Raw genomic sequence first — 6000 nt, forward strand, 5'->3', positions numbered from 1 at the left:
TCCCATCTGTAGCATGCACTGGCTCTGGGTGAAGGAGGCTTCAAGCCGTGCTAGACTGTCTACAACTAGAGTGAGTTATTTATTTTTGTCTTAACTGGGAGCCAGAGTTAGGGCTCTGCTGGATCCTGTGTCTGCACCTAAAACCAAATCCCAGGAAATGGATCAACCTAGTTATTGCCGGACTGTTCTAGCTCCCCGAGGGCAGGGGTCCAGTCATTTTCCTCATCCTGTACCCTACAGCGTGGCACATAGGTTCCCAGCAAGGAAGAACGGACCCCCGGGAAGCTCTTGTCCAGCCGCAGCAGGGTCCCTGGTGGGGAGCTTTCCATTACTTGGATGTGGCCAGTGCCGTCCCCACGTTTAGGCTTGACTCTTTTGTCCTCACAATGAGGACTTCCTAACTGTGATCACGATTGTCATCCAAGAGTGGATCCTCCCGGGTGGCGTCCTCTCTGCCGTGCGTCCTGCATTAGCAGGGCAGTCCCCCAAGAAACACAGGCCTCAGAACATTCCTTGACTGACGTGCCCCGGAGCTGACTCCCAGCCCTCATCCGGTCTTGCTCTCACTGGAGCAGGACTGTTCCAGCCACCCCTGCAGCCCATCCTCTTCACCAGCCCCTCCTCAACCTGACTTGCTGCTCTTGGGACAGCACACTTCAGGGAGCCAACCCTCGAATTTTCTCCCTCTGTCCCCGTCCTCCTCTTTCTGGTCTGGCCAGGGAGGGGCGGGGGGCAGAGAGGACAGTTGTTTCCATTCCCTTTTTTGACTCCCTTGTGCATTATTCCAAGTGTACTGTCGTACCAACCCACATTTTCACTCTCCAGCCTTCTTAGACATCAGATTGTTTTTTCTTGAAGCCAGCTCTCATTTTTCAGCAGTTGGGAGGGAGGGCAGGCTTGGTGGCTGGGTCGCAGTGTATTAAGTGTTTGGAAAAGAGAAGGCTTGTGCCCAGAGGCAGCCATGCGTGAGTGGTCAGTCTTGAGTGGTTTGGATTGAAATAGGGCAGAGAAAGCAGAGCTCTGGGGCCTTCATCCAGTCTTCAGTACCCAGGCTCCGTGCCCAGCCCCCTACCGCACGTGCCTGCTGCCTGCTCCCCAGGGCCCCCAACAGTCTCTGCACACGGCCCCCAGGACACAGGAGAGATCACAGGCCTCTTGCACTGAGGTTTTTCTGTAAAGAGGAAAGTGCTGTAATTGAAGAGCTCCTTGGTTATAAAGAAGAAAGGGAGGCCTGGCACAAAAGTGCCTTCGTTTTAGGAGCTACTCAGCCAGGGTCGGGTACTGTTCAATCCCTCAGGGACCATGGGACCATGGGCCCTTTGAGAGCTTGGAGTTTGCTGGTCCAGATCACAGCTGCGGCTCCTCACTCAGTTTGTTTCCACACCTCCTGTCCTTCCGTGGGGCCCCTGGCTGCAGCTCACACGAGGCACTGTGGCTCCATCCTGGAGCCTGGTCTGAAGCGGTTCCCTCAGCAGCCCTTTCCAGCTGGGAGCCCGTGGTCTGTGTCTCACCGCACGAGGGGAAGAGGGCTCTTTTGGAGAGCAGCTGGAGAAGTGAACAGGCACCAGAATCTTGATGGGAATGGAATTCAAGGGTGCAATTCCAGCACCATGTACAAAAAAAGAGGACGGGAAGAGGTGTGCTGCTTCGGAGAAGCCTGGAGGCTGTGTGCCCTCCCCGAGAAGCCCGGCTTTGCTCTAGGCAGGTCAGCCCAGTGCGTGCTGCCCGGGAAGGCCTTTAGGCTCTCAACCATCATTTCCCAAATATGACTCAGTTTGATTTCACCCAGCATCTCCCAGGACCAGTGTCCAACACGCCCATCTGAGGCAATCGCTGCACTACAAAATCCCTCCTGCACTATCCCCAGAAGTGCCTAGACCAGTCTCATTTGACTCCTTCCCCCTTATTAGAGCTTTGAACCAAACTATAAAGCCCTGGAGCATCCTGAGAAGGATCCAGGCTCAGGCCTGCAGCTTCGACAGGAAGTCAGATGCCCCCCAGGGGTTGGAGTGGGCACAGAGTGCGGAGGCGCTGCTCTCAGAGCCCCTGCAGTTCTCTTCCTTCCCCCACAGCCTTCTGCCAGCACTATTCAAAAATGACGTCTCTGGGGACCTCCCTGGTGGTCCGGTAGTTAGGAATCCGCCTGCCGGTGCAGGTGGCGCAGGTTGGATCCCTGGTCCAGGAAGACCCCTCAGGCCACAGGGCAACTAAATCTGGTACCACAGCTACGGAGTCCACGTGTGCTAGAGCCCCCCCTCTCCATCTAGAGAAGCCACCACAATGAGAAGCCCACGCGCAGCGACGAAGACCCAGCACAGCCCAAACTAAATACTGAAAAGAAAACGTCCGTGGCCCTGTAGCACCAGCAGTGCTGCGACGCTTTATTAAAAATGCAGACGCAGTGAATCTGGATCAGGCCACGCCTATGCTCTTAGAAGTTCAAGGCATCCTGATCTGGGAACTCTTTCCCACCCATGGCTGGGGTGAGCCTGCGGATGAGGCCCCAAAGGACTGGAAAGAACATGGACCTTATCCCTACTTCCCCTCTGCCTTTTCAGTTTTCTGGGGGGGCGGGGAGGTGGGGATGAGGGTGAGGCATGGCCTGCAGTTCCCCCTTCATTCTGATCTCTCTTGGCGGGGAGACGGGTCCCAGCACAGTTGGTCCTCAACACAGGCCTGCACATCTCAGATGGTCCAGCAGCGGATGTAAGCGTGGCTGAAGGCCCTGTGTCTTGTCTTTAATGAATCCCCATAGCTGGGAATACGGAGGTGGAAGTCATTTGTTAAGCACACAGCAGGTGCTCAATAAATACACTGAGTAAGTGAATACAAGACCCGGAGGCTTCCCTTAAGGTTCAGCGGTACCGAATCCATCTGCCAATCCAGGAGACACGGGTTCCATCCTTGACCCGGGAAGATCCCACGTGCCTCAGAGCAGCTAAGCCCCTGTGCTACAGCAACTGAGCCTGTGCTCCACAGCCTGGGAGCCAGCCACGCAGCTACTGAAGCCCACCGCCCCAGAGCCTGTTTCCACAAGAGAAGCCCGCGCACCGCAACTAGAGAGAAGCCAGGGCAGCAGGACCCAGCAGAGCCAAAAATAAAAATGTTAACAACAACAACAAAATGAATGCAAGACTTGAATCCTCCCTAAATCTCTGTGAGATGGGCCTCACGCACCCGCTGATCTTGGGAGGGCAGAGGCCTTGGAGGTTTGTTTCTACCCCTTCGGCAACCTCGGTTTCTCCACTTACTAGAGCAGCATGTGAGGTCCAGAGGTCTCAACGACCCCCTCTGAAGTTAACGTTCTGGGTGACCCGGGCCTGCCAAGCACGCCCCAACCCATGGTCCCCCCACGGCTCCAGCCTGTAGACACAGGGCCCGAGTCCTCAGTCGGCCTAGAAGGGCTGTCCCTTGGGAGCGAGTCCAGCGCGTTGTGGGCCCCGGCGCTGCTCAGGTGTCCTCGGCGTTGCTGCTGCTGCTGCTCCGGTGCTTGTGACCTTGGGCCCGTCTCTTCCCCTCTCTGCGCCCCGAGGGTCAGGTTGAGGTCATCTCGGGGCCCCTTCCTGCCCGGGTTTGCACTCCAGCCCTGAGGCCACCTGTCTCCTGCTGCTTTCCGTCTATTTCTCCTTTAGAGCATGCCCTGAGGGTCGCCATCCCCCCGTTTCCCGGTGAGGTTGAGAGTGGGAAGCAAGTTGCCGGGGCCAGGGAGGCTGGCGGGGCGCGGGGCGCGGGGCGGGGGGCGGGTTGCCGGCTAGAGGATGCGGGGACCAGTGCACGGCCGCGGGCAGGACTCAGGCCAGGCGCCTGGGGGCGGAGGATGCGCGCGCGGGCACGGCTTCTTCACCCCGCTAAACCCGGGGCGCCTTCTCCTCGCTCCCCGCCCCTGCAGACGCGGGCCTAAGGCGTGGGCTCCGCGTCCGCGTCGATCCCACTTGCCCCAGAAGTTGCCCCCTCTTCCCTGGCGGGGGCGGGGGGAACAGGGACTATCGTCTGGACCGCGGGGCCCCCGCCCGGCCCTGCCAGTCGAGCCGTGGAACCTCGAGCCGGTTCCACGGCGAGTCCTACCCCTCTCGGGTTCTCAGTTTCCCGACCTGTAAAGTGGGGCGCAGAGCGCCCGCCTCCGGGACCTGTTGGAGTGGGTGGGAGGGAGGCCGGGTGGGGACCTCCGCCGCGCCCGCGGCCCCGGCTCTGCAGTGAGGGGGGAGCGCGCCGGGAAGGAGGCTCCGCGGTCACGTGACGCCCCCCCACCCCCGCCCGCCCGAACTGCGGCGGCGGCGGCGGCGGCGATCGCGGAGCCGCGTCCAAGCAGAGCTGCAGCTGCAGCCGCGGGCACCGGAGCGCCGAGCCCAGGACGCCCCCGGCCCAGGCCCGCGGGTGAGTGCGCCGCGCCCGGCGGACGCGGCCCTGGAAAGGGGAAGGGATGGACGTGGTCTGGGCTCCCGGCGCGGGCGGGCTGGGCAGGGGGATGGGGGCCACCGGCGAGGACCCGGGGGGCGGGGGAAGCGGCCAGCGGGGAGGGGGCGCAGGCAGGGGACGGAGAGGCAGGCCTGGGGTGAGCCGGCTCTGCCCCCTGCCTCCCGGGATGCGTCCAGGCCGCGGCTGGTGGGGGGACTTGGGTCCCACCCCCCTGCGTAGGTGGGGGGTTCGTGTTCCGCTCACCCTGGGGAGGGGGCGCGGAGAAGTGGGTGCGTTCTCTCGATCCTAAGGAGGGGCCCGCCCAGCCCCGACACCCCCAGGAGGAAGCGCTCCGGTCCTCAGAGGAGGGAAGTGGGGGTCCGACGACCCCAAACTGAGGGGGCAGTGATATCCTTGTTTCCCACCCCCGAACCCAACCCCGTCCCCAAGCCGCCGCGGAGTAGGGCACCCGCGTCACGCAGTCGGGCGCCCCCTCGTCGCCTCCCCTGGCTCCGCAGGATCTGAGGACTCGGTGGGAATCCACAGGGTGGGAATCCACAGGGCGGTCCCCGCGCCCCGCAGACGCTTTGGTGCCAGCCGTGGGGCGCCAGGGCTTGGGGGAAGATCTGTGTTCACACAGGCACGCGCCCATCCAGACACCAGCTCAGGGGGTGCGCGCCCGCCCTCTGGGCTAGTGAGACCCCGACCTGTGCGTGACCCCGAGTTTTTGTCGGGGGTCCTTCCGCGAGCCAGGGGGTGGGTGGGACCGAGAGGGACACTCCACCCTTCATACGTTGGCGTCTGACCCGTCCTGTATCCCCCTCCTCCAAAGGCCAGAAGGACGGAGCCCTGGGAGAAGCGGGGTCTGAATGGAGCAGGGAAGTGAAGGAAGGGATAGCATTTCCTCCCCAGGTTCCTAGTCCACCCTGCGGAGGGGCTGTGGTCCCTCTTTGCCCAGGGGGCGGGGAAGAAGAAATCAGAGAAGGTGGGTGGCCCTGAGTTTCCCAAGCTACTGAGACAGAAACCTGCCACAGGGTCCCCTGAACAGGGGGAGAGCAGCACCTGAGGGGGAAGTCGGTGGTCATGCCTGGCAGGCCCAGAGATGCCCCTGATTCCTCCATCTGGGACCTCAGTCCGAGGCCCCCCTCCCCTGGCAGTTGGAGGGTCTGGGGGAAGCAGAGGGGGAATCTTAACAGCCTCGGAAAGGATTTCAGGGTCATGATTAATTCTCAAGTGGCAGAGTGTCTTCCCCACCCACAGCAATATTGTTAAGGTGGGGAACTGGGGTCTCCATTGCACAGATGAGGAAACAGGCTCAGAGAGGCTAACTGAACCGCCCAAGGTCACAGAACTGTCTCTGGCTGGCCTAGCATCAGCTCTCTGACTCCAGTCCAGACAGAGCACCACAGTGGCAGGGTCGAGGCAGGGTGGCGGGGTGGGGTGGTGATCCCCTCTCCCGTGCTGCCTGGGGGAGGGGGAAGGTGCATCTGGATGGAGGAGGCGAAGCTGGGTCAGATCCAGGAGGACCTCACCTTTCTTCAGGGTCCAGTACTTCCCCGCTTCCCAGAGCTCTCCACCACCCCTGGCTGCAGCCATGATGGTGAG

Source organism: Bos indicus, chromosome 2 (genome assembly GCF_029378745.1).
Source record: "Bos indicus isolate NIAB-ARS_2022 breed Sahiwal x Tharparkar chromosome 2, NIAB-ARS_B.indTharparkar_mat_pri_1.0, whole genome shotgun sequence".
In the NCBI taxonomy this organism is placed as follows: domain Eukaryota; kingdom Metazoa; phylum Chordata; class Mammalia; order Artiodactyla; family Bovidae; genus Bos; species Bos indicus.